This window comes from Micromesistius poutassou, assembly GCF_964030765.1.
Source record: "Micromesistius poutassou genome assembly, contig: SCAFFOLD_4577, whole genome shotgun sequence".
Lineage (NCBI taxonomy): Eukaryota > Metazoa > Chordata > Actinopteri > Gadiformes > Gadidae > Micromesistius > Micromesistius poutassou.
In genome coordinates, this window is record NW_028177785.1 from 562 (window position 1) to 17,486 (window position 16,925).

At 49.2% G+C, this 16,925-nt stretch overlaps 1 pseudogene across 1 annotated transcript; it reads left to right on the top strand.

Annotated features, from left to right (window-relative positions):
• The first annotated feature begins 644 nt into the window (after positions 1 to 644).
• LOC311375695 (myocyte-specific enhancer factor 2D homolog pseudogene) lies at positions 645 to 16,295 on the top strand (annotated as a pseudogene). The gene is made up of 3 exons: positions 645 to 1,058; positions 5,035 to 5,238; positions 15,970 to 16,295. The product of its transcript is annotated as a myocyte-specific enhancer factor 2D homolog pseudogene (transcript).
• The last annotated feature ends 630 nt before the right edge of the window (positions 16,296 to 16,925 follow it).

Genomic DNA, 16,925 nt, shown 5'->3' on the forward strand with positions numbered 1-16,925 from the left:
CTGCCTGGGCTGCACTCTGCTGAGCCCTGCACTCCATTGTGGGGGGGGGGGGGGGGGGGAACACACATTCGGTGTGTCAGGCCAGGCCGGGGCATGGGCCGGCCGGTTGCCGCGGGCGACCGGCAGATCAGTGATGTGGCGGGGATGGCTCTAATGAAGCTGACACAGCACAGCCCTCCTCCCCGCGGCCCCCCGAGGGGCCTCGACACTCAACCGCGCGCGGACCGCCAGCCCCATCCCCCCTCCCCCCGTCACTGTATTCTCACGGAAAGCACAATCCCCCTGAGAAGTGTTTTCCTGTTTAACCAGAGAACCCCAACCTCCCCCCCCCCCCCCCGCCCCCCCTCCCAAAGTACCCGTCATCATCATTAAAACAACACAACACATATTTTCATGTACTGCTTGGACCTACAGTAAAAAAAAAATATGAAAAAAACGAACAACAAGCAGTACTTCCTGTTCTCGGAGTGTAACGTGGATGCTGAGTTAACCATGCTAGGTTGGGTCTCGTCCCTGTTTTATTGCTGGGGAGAGGCACGTATATATTTGTAACGCTCGTCTAGGTGGCCCGGTGTGTTTCTCTCCCGGGTTTGTGACCATGTTCCCTCTTCCCGTTCCCCTTCTCCCTCTCCAGAGGCCGCGTGACGACAACTGAAGGAGCCGGTGCGAGGACCCGAGTGAAGCCGGCGAGTCGACGACCTTCCACGATGTGGACCGCCATCTGAGACGGGACGTGGCCGGACACACCCTCAGCCCCCTCGACCCCCTCTTCTCTTCTCCCTCTTCGCATCATAACGACCCGGGGTTACGGACCACCCGACCCCCATTCCCTGCGGCTTCCCCGGACACACCAACCGTCAGAGCAACTGACGCCTGGCTCCGACACCCATCGCCTGCAAGGCGTCAAGAGTAGCTACCGGAACACCTTTGCAGGTCCTCTGTGACCTCTAAACTCTGCCTCCCCCTCCTCCCCCCCGGTCCCATCCCACCACCACACCGCAACCATGGGGAGGAAAAAGATCCAAATCCAAAGGATCACCGACGAGCGCAACAGACAGGTGAGATCTCGCTCGCATCTCCCTCGCTCTGTCTCATTTGCCTCTCCCTTTCTCTTGCCTCTCTCTCTCTCTCTCTCTCTCTCTCTCTCTCTCTCTCTCTCTCTCATTCAATAACTCCATGGTGGCCTATTTGCTTGCTGTAAAGGGTGAAACTGAGGGGATTGAGGTATGTGTGTGTGTTGGTCCGTGTTTGTGTGTGTATTTGTATGTGCTGATGTCACACCTTCAGGCCCCATCTTCATTTCCACACGTATCTTTGTTGTAACCATTTCCCACAGTTTGTTTGCCCATGCGTGTGTGTGTGTTTGTGTGGTGTGTGTATGTGTTGGTGTGTGTGAGAGTTGCCTTTCAGTTGTGTTCCAACAAGGGAAGAGCAAAAGCCATCGTATATTCACAACGTTCGTGTGGTTGTTATGCCCCCCCCCCCTCCCCCCAGGAATAGAGGGACCTCTATAGGGTCCTAACACACACACACACACACACACACACACACACACACACACACACACACTGTGGGCTGTGGGACTCTGGTTACTGGGGCAGCATTGTCAGGGTAAGATAAAAGGGTAAGTGATCCATCTGAGATGAGTCCACTGCTAAAATGGCTGCGCTCCATTGAGCAGATTGGATAATGGATGCGACACCTCTACCTCACAGAAGAACCACCAGAGAGGGAGAGTTGTGGAGGGAGGGAGATCAAGAGACGCACAGAGACAGAGAGAGATGGGAAGTGAACGTCGAAAGAGAAGAATGATAGAGAGAAAGGGGAGGGATGAATGATGGATAGAGAGACGGAGAGTTGTAAAAGTACAGAAAGAGAGAGAAAAGAGGAAAGCAGGTGAGATGAAGATGGAGAGAAGTACAAGGACAAAGAGACAGGGAGAGGGGATTGGAAATAAAGGTGAGGGGAGCGAGAGAGAGTAGCGATATGTACTTTATACCACCGTTATGGGTTTTCAGGAGGAGGTGGTTGCACTGTGATATAAAGAGAGAAAGAGGGAGTGAGTATGCACTTGGCTGGCGACAACCAAGGGAGGTTTGGACACCAGGTGGCCCCGGGGCCCGAACCACCATCCATTAATCTCAGAGAGAGAGCCAGCTCCAAAGCAGGGACATTAGGGAGGAGGGGACGGCCAGGGACATTTACTCCAGGGGGGTGGGTGGGGGTGCAGTGGCGGCTTGTTATTCAGAGATACATAATCACACGTAGGAAAGAGAAACGCAATCCGGAGCGGGGCAGTCCTTGCTTGGGTGGTTAATGGAGCCCAAATGCTGGGATCAGATGTCGGGAGAGTTTTGTCGGTGAGGTAATATTCCCTCTAGCTCTCTCTCTCTCTCTCTCTCTCTCTCTCTCTCTCTCTCTCTCTCTCTCTCTCTCTCGCTCTCTTCTCTCTCGCCGTGCCTCAGAGGTCAGCGGTTTCTTCCACGGTCCACTCTCAGAACCGAGTATGTCCCCGGACTGGTATGTACTTTAGGCCTTCAGCAAGCCCCCTCAAAAGACAGTTAAGAACACAAGATCACTTGATTCTGTTTAGACATCACTTGCAAAACGACATCTTCCAAGCAACATTTAGTGGAAGCTGAACCCTGAATTCAAGCACACAAATATGATAGGCAGAGCTGGGTTAGGCCTGGGCAATAAAACAATAAATTATCGTATCGTAATAGACTTTTGATCAATATCAATATAAAACATGTTCAATATATATCAATAAGAGACTGGACCACCGAATCTAGCAGCTGGGTTTGTTGCTCAAAACACGGTTCCATACTTATTTACAATATTTGAGTGTTTTTCATTGTTGTATCGACATTGGAGTATTTATCAATGAAGAACAGTGGAAGGTCATATTAAGTGTTAAAAAGTGTTTAAATCCATCATGGTAATTCCTAGTCTTTTTAGGTCATTAAAATTATCAATAGTTATCGATATTGATCAATATGATCAAGTTATATCGTGATATGTCTCTCAGCCATATCGCCCAGCCCTAAGCTGGGTGTACGTTCTTGAATGGTTGGTGTAGATCCTACTTGTTTTTTCACGGATTTCTATACAAGATTTTGAGAAAAATGCTACTGACACTAAATCAAACAGTGTGTCATTCTACAGACCGACATTCTACAGTTTGGAGGATTTGATTTAATTGCAGTCTCTGACATTTCTTAAAATAATACAGCTGTTGTCACTTTTTCTATGAATAATAATAACTTATGTAAAAACATGGAAAACACTAACCCAAACGACCCGGACAAACCCAGGCTGGGAACTGAACCGAAGACTTAAGTAGATGTGAAGCAGCACAGCCATACCCAGTATCACCCTCTTGGGGGGGCAACAATGACCCAAGTGAAAGGCAGGCTTAGACATGACAACTGCATTAGGATATGATCTCACTCTCTATCCCCATCTCTATCCCCATCTCTCTCTCTCTCTCTCTCTCTCTCTCTCTCTCTCTCTCTCTCTCTCTCTCTCTCTCTCTCTCTCTCTCTCTCTCTCTCTCTCTCTCTCGCTCTCTCCCTTCCCCTTGCTCCTGAACAACACTTGTTCTTTAGTTGCCATTGGTTACCTCGGGTGCTATTCTTAACATTAATTACTGCCAGCTTGTTTACCTTGCCATTAGAATCAATCAGAATAATCAAAGTTAGTTATCTTGTTGGTGATCGCTACTTTATTCAATTTTATACTGTGTGCACATTTTATCAATGTCCATTTTTTGCGTATATATGTATGACAGAGAGAGAGAGAGAGAGAGAGAGAGATTAAAATTGGATTCATTCAGACAAAGGAAGAACAAGGAAGAGATAAAGACGAGGAGAAAGAGAAATGGATCGAGATAGATGCAGATAGAGAGATTAGGTAAACCATTTAAGCTTTGAATGGTCTTAGCATCTATCGGCAGAATTACAGTTCTTACTAGGAAGAAGTGCTTAGAATATGATTTAACATTCAACATATATTCAAAGTTAATTTTTTTCTACAAATAATTGTTTTATTTAAATGTAATTGTAGATATTTTTAATTATTATTCTTAGAATTAAAACTGATATGTTACATGGTTATTCTTGCCAGTAAGAATTCAATTCTTAGTAGTGAAGCTAAGACCATTAGAAGCTTGAACAGCTTGCCATTGAGAGAGAATGGAAAGAGAAAGAGGTCAGAGAGATACAAAGAGATGGGGAGGTTAAACAGGACCGATTAAAGGAGATGTAGAAAAATTACGAGAGAGAGAGACAGAGAGACGGAGAGAGACTGGTATGATGACTGTAGCAGAGCCTGATAAGGTGGGAATGGGGGGAGGGAGTGGGGGGAGGGTGCAGTCGGTTGCTCTTGGATACGACCCCGATATAATTTGATTTGTGGCAGTGGGAAGCGATGAGTGAGCAGGAGCGAATGAGAGGAAGAGGGAGGGAGGGCGATAGAAAGAAAAACAATGAGATAAAAAAAACAAGAGAAGAGAGGAGATGTGCTGATCTACCCCCATGTGTGTGTGTGTGTGTGTGTGTGTGTGTCTGTGTGTGTATGTATGTATGTGTGTGTGTGTGTGTGTGTGTGTGTGGTTGTGTGTGTGTGTGTTCAATCTAAACATTTAGTAAACAAGAGTTGCGGGAGCATTGTTAAAACTGACCACAACCACACACACATCAGAGCATTGCTGTGTACATCTTAAACTAACTGCAGGCTACTAACAGCTCTTCTCATCCGTGTGTGTGTGTGTGTGTGTGTGTGTGTGTGTGTGTGTGTTAGTGTGTTTGAGTGTGTCACTCTCACTGTTTCTCTAATTGGCACCATTTGTGCCACTTTCACATTTTCCACAGCCTGCTTACCTCAACCTATTAACTATGTTTGTTTCCTTCTAACTCGCCCCCTCTGTCTCTACTATCTGTCCCTTTCCCACCCCCACCCCCTCTCTCTCTATCGACCTCCCCCCCCCTACTCTTCTCTCTCTCGCTCTCCCTCTCTCTCCAACCCCACCAGGTGACGTTCACCAAGAGGAAGTTTGGCCTGATGAAGAAGGCGTACGAGCTGAGCGTGCTGTGCGACTGCGAGATCGCCCTCATCATCTTCAACCACTCCAACAAGCTGTTCCAGTACGCCAGCACCGACATGGACAAGGTCCTGCTCAAATACACAGAGTACAACGAGCCGCACGAGAGCCGGACCAACGCCGACATCATCGAGGTAAACCAATCACAGAGAGCCGGCGGGGGGGGGGGGGACCTCGAGATGAGGCCAAAGAAATTATATAACACAGGAAGTAGAGAAGGTAAACGTGGGGGGTAGAGAACACCGCTGGTCAGGGGGAATATGAAATGGGAAGTAGACAAAAACGGTAGATGGTGTCCTCGATCTGGAACATAACAGAAATCTAATTGAATCAGATATAAATCAAATATTTTTTTTTCAGTGTCTTCTGCAAAACAATGAACAAACTGAAAATGTTGTCCCAATCAAATCAAGTTTATGTTGGTCATTTTCAGTAGAGGAAAGTTTGAATTTGATCTAATTATTCCTCCCCATCATCCAGTCTAGTGCCACCTAAGCAAGCCTACTCAACAATATTATGATCACAATGTCTTTGAATTTTGTCCAGGTAAGCAATACCATTACAGACCACCACCACCAGCGTCATCTGACCCAGCTTCATATTTATTCCTGTTCAAACAGCCTGCTTTCACAGGCTCCAAGCTACTGAATCTGGATCATAACCATCCAGTGTTTCCTTAACGTTTTCCTCTGATGTACCCCCACAACTCCATAATTACAGTTCAAGTACCCCTTCGTCGACACTTAAACCATAATTGAGCATCATTATTCATATTGTAGTAGCCTAGGATTTTGAAATGGTAATCTGTGGCAAACGTCTAATTCTGGTGTTAACTTTATGGATCAGCATCGATCACCATTAGGGTTAGCGTACCCCGGTTTGGGAATCACCGATCCAATAGGTCTCAACATCTAATGAGAGATATAATAATATGTGGTCCACTGCAGTCTCAGGCCAGTGGGCTCGGTGCTGCTGGGGGATCTGAGGTAAGGACAGCCGGGCTCAGGCCTGACTCAACAACAACAAGAGAAGGAGAACAAGTATGGCAGCCCATCTGGAACCTTCCTTGGCACAAAATGGCAGCCAGAATAGTGACACCGCTCAAGATGTAACTGAGCAAAGCAAGCACTGACTTTATTACTTTATTTACCGACTAGGAGAAGTTACTCGTGGCGCTATGAGTATTAAATCAAACCAAACGTTATACAGCGCCCTGCGTGCAACCCAGAAAAGTCTAGAACGGTACAAATCTAAATTGCAAGGAGTCGTTAAACGAGGAGTAATCATGTCGAGGGTGATCCGTCTTTTGAGGAGTTTCAAGGTTTTTGGGTAGAATGATAGAAGGTATTCTGTGCTTACTCCAAAGAAAGGCTTCCCAGGAGCCCCGGCTCGGGCCAAACGCAGAGCATATGCACGTGGCTTGCTGACCCCTTTAAACATAATGGCCCTCTCATGAATTGAACACGAGATGGTTAGATATGATTCACTGGGCTGTGCACAATGCAGCCCACCACTTAGATTTCAAACAGAGCAGCGACTCGGTGAAATTTCACTCCAGATAAATATTTACAGCTGTCGGTGGGTGCACCGTTTCAGTAGTTGGACCATGGTCTGCCGCCAATGCCGGGGTCCAGTAGCACGGTTACAAAGACCCAGCCAATACACAGTTCATTGGCTCACACTCCTTCTGATGAGGACACGCAGTCCTAATGTGTGCTTCTAATACTCTCTCAGTTTCTCTAATTAATTTTCTCTCTGGCTCTATGCCAGAGACAAACTGTATCTATAGCTGCAGATGTTTCTCAAGTGGGAGTGTGTGTGTGTGTGTGTGTGTGTGTGAGTGAGTGTGTTTGTGTGTGCCTGTTTGAGGACAGCCTTGGGTCACATCATTGCAAGCTCCACTGCCCCTGTTTGTGTTCATGTTAGTGTTTTCAAGTGTGTACCTTAACGCAACTTCAACTGTGTATGTGTGCATTAAGTTTGCCACTCAGTGCGGGTCTCTCTCTCTCTCTCTCTCTCTCTCTCTCCCTCTCCCTCTCTCCCGCTCCCTTTCTCTCTCTCCCTCTCACTCTCCCTCTCCCTCTTGCTCACTCTCTCTCGCTCTGTGTGCATGCACTGTAATGGCCCGTGAGAATACCTCATGCAATATTCAGTCCTGATGAGGGCCCCTTGATTATATGTGTGTCATTCATTCACACACACACACACACACACACACACACACACACACACACACACACACACACACACACTTGCCCTCTAGCTACATTTAGCTAGTTTTCATAGCACTAGGTGTCCTCCACTGTCCAGTTAGCCAGATGCTAAGGCTGCACAGCTTCCTGTTTCCCGTGGTTTGGGAGGGGATGGGGCTGGGAGGATGAATCCAACAGAGAAGAGGAAGAACTGATGAAAAGAGAGGGAGGGATGGTGTGTGGTGTAAGCGTGTAGAATGTGCCCGTTTGCCGCCGTGGCTCGACAAGTCCCTCCTAGCAAGTGCTTTTGAGTATAAATTATGAAGTGCGGCTACAGTCACGCAGGCAGCCTGGCACACACAATGCAAACTCTCAATACACACTTGTACAAACTCTCACACACAAAACACACTCTCAATACAAGCACATGTCCACACTTGTACAAACATATACGCATAAACACATACAACACATACACACACACACACACACACACACACACACACACACACACAAACACACACACACACACACACACATAAAAGCACACACTGTTGTAGATCCCTAGCATATACCATGTTCTAGTAATCAAAGCGTGTGTGTGTTCGCGCAATATTGCTCACACAGGACATCATTCCTTCACTCTGCATATGCATCGTCTCTTAGTCGTGCACCAGTCTCTCTCCATCATGTGTGTGTGTGTGTGTGTGTGTGTGTGTGTGTGTGTGTGTGTGTGTGCACTTGCGAGCGTGTGTGTTGAGCGTGCGTGTGTGTGTTTGAATATGTGTGGGCAGCCTGCCTCTCCTGCCAGAATGTGTTAATCCGCTTGACTGCAGATCGCAATCAGGGAGAAGGAAGGCAAAGAGAAAGAGAGAAAGCAATGGATAGAGGGAACCCTACAGGACTACATAGCACTAGCCACCGAGACAGGGAGAAGAAGGAGGGATGAGGAAAGACGTCCAGGGAGAGGGATGCCCTTTCCCTCTAAGCGGCTCAAGGAGGGGACTCTCCGTCCACTCACTCTCTGGGGACTGGAGGCTCTGTCGCCACGGTGATCCAAGGAGTCTCTGGGGCTCTCCGGCATGTCACATGTCATCACGGCGACCAAGTTGACCTCCCTTGCCCCCTACCCCGACTTAGTTACCGATACCAGTCGATCTTCACACTGCACCCACCCAAATGAAACACCAAATTGGTTCTCGGCCTCCCATCCCCCTCCTCTCTCTGACACCCTGACACCTAACCACACAACGATAGCCCCCCCCCCCCAACTCGCCTCCGCCAAGGCGGGGGCTTTCCTCGGTTGCCCAGACAACAACGCTGTCTCGGGCTGATCCTGCATCGCCATGCCAACCCAACTCTGTTGATGATCCCTCCGCCTCCCCTCTCACCTGTCACTGCTGCCTCAGGTCCCTAATCTCACAGAGTTCCTGGGATCATCCCCCAGCAAGCCTCCACGTGATTGGTTGATGGGGGGGGGGTTGCCATCACCAGACCACACCCACTCAGCGATGACCCTGTTCAGCAATGTCATGGGTTCAGCGTCAACACTCCACACATGAGTATGCCCTGTGGAGCTGTGCGTGGGTTTCTGGTTTCTGGTTTCTGTTGTTGTACGTGTTGACACATCGGTTGTTAGGCAGGACGAAACAGCGTACTCTCTGCCGAGACTCAAGACTGATCAAGAATGGAGAAGTGAGGTTCCCTCTGAGGCAATCTGGAGAAGGTCATCTCCAAAATGACACATTCCAACAACCTGAAGTCGATAGGAAATGATGACCCAAAAAAGGTATACAGGTCCTTAGAAGACACTGTGAGACGATCTTAACCTCTTTTTATTATTAGTACGATTATCTACAGATACACGATCACATGCTGGCAAATTAGATTGAAAAGAAGGGGAACCACTAAAGCAGATGATCCATTGAACACTACACTATATAATAATGGCGGTATTGGATACTGGCGGTGACAGGGACATTTGGATCAGGTTCTCCTCAGAACCTCAACACTCTTAATGGGAACCAGGGCTCCATCTGTCCCTGATCAACACCCCCAGACCGACCCCTCTACTTACGGGGTGCCCCCGAGCCTCCTGCAGGAACAAGAGGTGAACCCGAGGGCTGCGTCTCTCTGGTGTCCTCGGCCGTCCAAGGCGGCGTGGCAGACAGACGAGAATTAACGCACAGGCTACCCTAGGCTGCAGCCTAGGAGCCCAAGTCTAGAATGCTTTCACACATGGCCCTAAATTACGCTTTTTATTTTGCGTGATCAGAACGGGGACCTTTAGCCTAGGGGCCAATGACCACCTTAATCCACCACTGGTGGCAGAGAGATACCCCGCCTGCGCTCTGATTCCTGGGTAACAAAGCAGGGGGGGGGGGGGGGTTTGAGGCTCCAGCTGCCCAGCGCTAGCAGTGGTCCATTAACCTCATGGATAAATAATACCAGAACCGGTGGAGAGAAAGAACACAGCACTCTTCCTCTCTCCACTCCTCTCTCCTCTCTTTTCCCTCTGTGTCTCTCTCCTCTTCTCTCTCCAGCACTTTCGCTCTTTCTATCTCTCTCACTCACATTTCCTTTCTGTCTAGCCTGCTCTTTCTCTCCTTGCCCTTTCTCTCTTTTCTAAATCTATCGCTCTTTTTCTCCCATTCTTACTCTATATTTTCTCTCATTTGCTCAGTTTCTCTCTGTCTCCTCTTTCCTCGCTCTCTGTCTTTCTCTCTTCTTTCCGTCCCCCTTTCTCCTGTCTTTACTCTGTCTTTCTCTCTTCTTTCCTCTCTCTCTCTCTCTCTCCTTCCCTTACTCTCTCTCTCACGTCCATCCCCTCACTCTGCTTTTCCGTGTGTCTCTCCCTCCGATGACGACGGGCCCAGACTTGCCTCTGGACGGATGTGTCACCGTGGCGAGGACACGGCCGACCCTAATGTGGAAAATGTCAAATCCGGGAAAAATTAAAATGGCACAACTTAGCCTCTACCCCGTCGCCTTAACGATTTTACTCCACGACAACCGTAAGCGAGAGGAGTTCGTGGAGGTTCACAGGGAAAGAGATTGTCCGCCCGACATTTTCGAGCATCACCACAAATTTCATCAGCTCTGCGAAGGCCAGGGCGAATTGAAGTAGCACGGCAGCAGTTGACATTTGTATTCATAATTAAAGAGAGTGAAGCAGAAGGGGGAGGGGCCTCTGCCAGTGTTCATCCCTCCCATGTCTTAGTGTAATACTTATGAAGCGAATTCCCTTTCCAACCATCTCTTTGAAAAAAGAGTAATAAAGGCAGGCCAATGTTTGAAATGAGAATACATATTTTTAACAAATCAAAGAGGCGCTTGTTTGTAGATAATTTGACTATATTAGTGATATCAATATTGTCCGTGATTTCTCCGTAAAGAGACCTATGTTCATACAAAAAAATCAACCCGCATATTATTTCGCTCCCATAACAATACATGTTAACACTCATAAAACGAATAGTGCCAAGCAAATGATTATTATTATTATGGTAGTTTGTTATTTTATCAGATGTTTTCCCCTTTACATATCTATGTAATTCTCCAAAAGGAGCAGTCTCCTATTTTCCTACCATTTCTTTGCTTAGTCATTTTTATTTATATTCCTATATTTAGTCGGCCCATTGTGTCAGACCATCTATCCATCCAAAGCTTCCTTATACCCCCTGTTCAAGCGCCGCCTGCACGGATGACCTAATTTCTCCAAGGGGGATGAATAAAGTCCAGTCTAATCTAATCTAATGTTATCTAATCTAATCTACCCAACAAGCAGGCAGAGGTAGCAGCGAACAGCCAATGACAGTCACTCTGGATGTCCCCCCTACGTCGGCCGAGACCAAAAACAAGCAGAGTGTTAGCATGTTAAGTGTTAGCATTGGTGCTAGCCGCCTGAGAGACTTTCCATTATACAGAGCGTACTGAGTGGTACTCTCAGCCCCCTTTGCCTTCGCCCACGCCGAGGCTACGCACGGTGGCGGAGGGTTGTTGAGAGACGGGAGGTTTGGCCCGTCGTCATGCCCACAGGACCGCCTGTGGGAGGCAGGCGGTTGGTGGGGGAGTCGGGGGGGGGGGAGTGAAGGGTGGGCATCTGTGGTCCTGAACATGGCGGTCCACAAATGGGACCTGACAGTTGATTCTGCACCGAGCAAACCAGAGGAGGTCCCTGGGCCCTGGCTAATACACACCCCCCGACACACATACATACACTGCACTGACCCACGTGTATACACACACACACACACACACACATACACACACACACACACACACACACACACACACACACAACCCCTCCTCCACCCTCACCACCCAGCATCCATAGTCCTATAAACTCATGTCACACACACACTCAACATATTTGTAGATACACATAGAGAGAGAGAGAGAGAACAAGAGAGAGAGAGAGAGAGAGAGAGAGAGGGGAATATGTCAGGAGGGAGTAGGGCAATCAAGGACAGGAGGAGATGGAGAGAGAGATAAAGAGTGCTGGAGAACAGCCTCTTAAAGACAGGACAGGAGGAAGAGGAAATGGGAGTCCCAAGAGGAGCGTATTCACTGGGGTCATGAGAGAGAGAGAGAGAGAGAAAGAGGGCCACACTACAATGATGACAATGATAATTAGGCAGGACAGCTGCCTCAGAAAGTAGAAAACATGGCACATAGGAGAAAAGAGAGGGAGAACATTAGAGGGAGGGAACGAGAACGAGTTTGCAGAGGGAGGCGGACATAGAGGTAGAACAGTAAAGAGAGGGAGAGCGGCAGGAAGCTGGAGGTGGAGGTTGAGCGAGTTAGAACAGGAGGGGCGGGACTTGTGCCATCCCAGCCAATCCCAGGCTGGCTTGGTTCCCAGCAGGGAAATCTTACCCTGGCAACACAATACAGCGACCAGAGCACTCATAAGACTGCCATGCCTGTGTGTGCGTGTGTGTGTGTGTGTGTGTGTGTGTGGGTGTGGGTGTGCATCGAATGGGTGTACAGGTGAACAGACGGTGCTGACTGGGAGACAAGCTGATGAAACTGACAGACCCACAGTGTTTGTGTGTGTGTGTGTGTGTGTGTGTGTGTGTGTGTGTGTGTGTGTACGCATGTGTTTTGCATGCCCACTAAGCATGTGTCTGTGTAAGAAGTCTTTGCACGTATTTAAAAATAGTCGCTACAGTATGAGGGTGTGTGTGTGTGTGTGCGTGCCTGCGTGCATGTGTGTGTGTGTGTGTGTGTGTGTGTGTGTGTGTGTGTGTGTGTGTGTGTGTGTGTGTGTGTGTGTGTGTGTGTGTGTGTGTGTGTGTGTGTGTGTGTGTGTGTGTGTGTGTGTGTGCGTGCGTGCGTGCGTGCGTGTGTGTGTGTGTGTGTGCGCGAGTGTGTGTGTTCATGCTGCGCTTGTACTTCTCTTTCGCTGGGTCACACAGTACATGCCTCCACCACCACCTAAAACACTACCCTTTCACATGCTCACTGTGTCCTCACCCTGACGGCTTTGTAGCTATCCAGGTCAAAAAGACACACACACACAGACATACGGAGCGACCGTGGATCACTCGCACGCACACACGCACGCACACACACACACACACACACACACACACACACACACACACACACACACACACACACACACACACACACACACACACACAGGGGCCTTTCCTGAACTGTACATGACACGCATTATGGCGGCTGATTACCCCAGCGTAACGGTGCGTTCGGTTAAAACGAAGCCACAGATCACCTCACTGAGTCACTCAGCCACGCTCGGGCGGCTCCGACGGCTCTCCGTCACCACGTTGTGTGCAAATCGCTTTAATAACCCGCCCCTCTGTGGGCTAGGCCAGGTGTTGCGACGACGACAACGACGCTCTGGCGTTGGAAGCAGAACGCCCCCCTCCCTGCCCACCCCCTCCACGCCGGTCAGCAGTAGCAGGGCGGCGGTAGCTCAAGGTTGCCAGTTTCGTCCCACCGGCTCCTCCTAGCTTTGAGAGTGCCGAGGTGTCCCCGAGCAAGGCACCTAACGCACGGAAGGGTGAATGTTATGGCAATATTGTAAGGCCCTTTGGGTGGCCGCTGATTACAAAAAAGCGATATACATGCATTACATACAGTCCATTTCCCACAGTCCTCTGCCGGTCAGGGTTTTTCTGACCTAGCTGATGGGGAATGAAGAGAGTGGCGGCGTTGGGCCGTGTCCTTGAGCGGGTGTAAGCGGGTTAGGGCTCGGCGAGGCGGGTGGCGTGCCGCGCCGCGGCGCGCGTTGGCTCCGGGGTCCGGAGGTGGATTGCGCGTGATCGAGTCATCCTCAGCGAGACCGGTGGAGCAGCGTGTGCCAAAGCCAAGGTCGCTTAACACCTCCTCATGTTTTTAATCAGGCCTCTGTGTTGGGCTGCGGTCCCCCCGGGGACAGGTGCACCGCGCCCTGGCGCGCCGCGAGGACGACGTGAGAACATAGGGCCCTCCGTGTGAAAGGCTTGATGTATGTATTCCTAAGTGTGCTTAGGTTCCCTTTGTTAATGGTTACGATTTGTTCCCCTCTCCCTTCTTCTTAAGTTATAGGTCCTAAAGACATTTTATTTCTTTATTTTGCCGAACAGCACGGGTTTTTTGTGTGCAGCGTGTCCAACCGTGTGTTTGTGGAGAGCACAAAAGGCTCTTTAGCTCAACTTTAAAGATCCATTTTGCTGGCTGGAACTCTGGTTGGCTGTGTGGTCAAGGGCCCACCAGGCAAAGCTACTTAACAGTAAATCTTGTTTGCCAGAATCCTCTCAAAATAAAAGCCTTTCTCCCTCTCTTCCCTCCCTATCCTTCCGCTTTTTCTCTTCTCATCACTCCCTCTACACCCATCTCTTGCTCTCTCTCTCTCTTGCTCTCTCTCTCTCGCTCTCTCTCTCTCTTCCCTCCCTATCCTTCCGCTTTTTCTCTTCTCATCACTCCCTCTACACCCATCTCTCTCTCTCTCTCTCTCCCTCTATCTCTCTCTTTATCTCTCTCTTGCTCTCTCTCTCCCTCTCTCTCTCCCTCTCTCTATCTCTCTCTCTCTCAGTCTCCCTCTCTCTTGTTCTCTCTCAGTCCTCTCTCTCTCGTTCTTCTCTTTCCCTCTCTCTCCCTCTCTCTCAGTCCTCTCTCTCTCTCTCATCGTCTCTCTCTCTCCCTCTCTCTCTCTTTCTCTCTCTCTCTCCCTCCCTCTCCCTCGCTCTCTCTCTCTCTCTCGCTCCCTCTCTGTCCCACTCTCTCTCTCACCCCCTCTCTCTCCCCACCGGTCTCGCCGTCAGTGCCAACAAACGCAGAGACAACCTGACGGGTGTGAGCGGCGGTGCTGAAGCTGCCGTGCGGCTCCTCCGCCTGCACCCTCTGGCCCTTTTCGCTGTGTTCCACGACTCCCCTCGGTGCGAAGCTTCACACCAATTACCCGCGCCGTTGATTAGCCAATGTATGGGGAGAGGTGTGATGCCGCACGCCCGCACTCCACGCCATCACCGAGGCTGGCTTTTTGGTCTTTTTTTCCTCTTCTCCTTTTCTTTTCTTTGTCAATCTGCGTTGGCGTCGACGCCTCAAAATAACACCAAGAGTTCCATCTGATAACGCATATTGGTAAACACAGGCGGCACCACCCTCCTCCACCCTGTTCCCCCAGCGGCTATTGGTTTATGCGCGAACATTTATGAGGGTCTACTTGCTTTTTAAGGAGCGCCACCATTTTATTTTTTGCAAGCGCCAAGGGATACCGTCCATAATTGCCACAGTGTGCACCACGGTGTAATGGCCGGGGATTGGCTGCCTCGCGCCAGGCGATGCTTGGAAGACATTCATATTCATATATGAATGTTGAATGTCAAAAGCAGGATCTCGCATAGTACACAACGTGAAGATGAACTGACCACCGAGAGCCGAAGCCAATGAAGAGTGGTTTGGCTCTTTGTTACGAGAATAAAACCAAACCGTGCTGTAACATGCTTTCACACAACGCGTGACACACCTCCACCTCCTCATCACTGGTCGATTCTTGGGTCAAAGGCTCTCTAGCCTAGAGAAAGTCACCGTGTTACATGAGCGAGACAAAACTGGTTATAGCTGTTACAGCTTAACAATTATAATAATAATAATATTGTGTTTAATAAGCACTTTCCTAAATACTTCTATTTAACATTTCCATAGAATAAGATGTCCGCAGAGAGTCATGAATAATCAGTAACAGTTGACAGTAAGGGTATATTACCATTAATTTTAGCTGTACGAGGCAATATTATATAGCATTAGCATAGGGGTTACGGTTAGTGTTAGCTGTTTATTAAATTACATTATGTAATAATGTAAGGTTTAGGGTTAACCCTAGAATTTAATAATGAATAAATGAATACCCTAGTACACAAAAAATATATTTTCAAATGATTACTAGACCATTAGTTACAGTTATAGGTATTAACAATGTTTGTTAATACCTATAACTGCATTAACAAATGTTAATTAATGGTTAATGATTGCATCCTTAATGTAAAGGGTCACCTACACCTTTTAAGACATATTCCTGACGGGGAAGTGGACGAAAAGGATTTCACCGCAAAACATAGTTCCCTCAAAAACAAGTGTGATAATGTGTCATATGTAAACATCCCTCCTTCTCCTCCTCCTCCTCCTCCTCTTCCTCCTCCATTCAATCCTAACCCGCTTCAGACGTTACGAAAGAAAGGCTTTAATGGCTGCAACAGCCCTGAGCCAGACGGCGACGACTCCATCGACCAAAGCCCGCTAACCGATGACAAGTACCGCAAGAACGAGGACCTGGACGTCCTCTTCAAACGCTACGGCGTGAGTACCTTCACACTTTTATTATCACTTAATCTAACCCGCCCTTTCTCCTCTCTCTCTCTCTCTCTCTCCCTCCTCCACCACCTCCTCCTCGTCCACCTCCTCTCCCTGTCTCCCTCATTCCTCTACCTGTCTCCCTGTTTGCTCTCTCTGCCTCCACCTCCTTCCTCCTCCTCCCCCTCTCCCTTCCTGTCTCTCCCTCCTCTCTTCCTCTTTCTCCTGTTCCTCTCTCCCTCCTCACCTCACTCTTTCTCTCTCTCTCTCTCTCTCTCTCTCTCTCTCTCTCTCTCTCTCTCTCTCTCTCTCTCTTCCTCTCTTTCTCCTCCTCTTCCTCTCTCTTCTCCCTCCTCCTCCTGCCCCTCCCCTCTCCCCTGACCTCTGACCTGTGTCCTTCTCGGTGGGGAACCCCAGGCTCTGAACAAGAAAGAGCACCGGGACTCAGAGAGCCCCGAGCCCGAGGAGCCCTTCTCCCTCACCCCCCGCACTGAGGAGAAATACAAAAAAATTGACGAAGAGTTTGATAAAATGATGCAGAACTATAGGCTGTCAGTGAGTACTCCCCACCCCCCCCCCCCCCCCCCCCTGTCCTTTGCAGACCTCCACCCACCCTACCCCGACCTCGCCCCCCCACACCCCCCACTGTGTTCTAGTACACTCCCCCACCCCCACCCCCCCCACCCCCTACCCCGGCTCTCTGCTCTGACAACCTGAGGACCTGCTGTCTACTCACAGATCGCCTGCCAATAAACAACAATAAATCGGCATCCCATCCCACATCCACCTCAATATCTGCCTCTGCTTCACTTTCTCACCCATCCTCA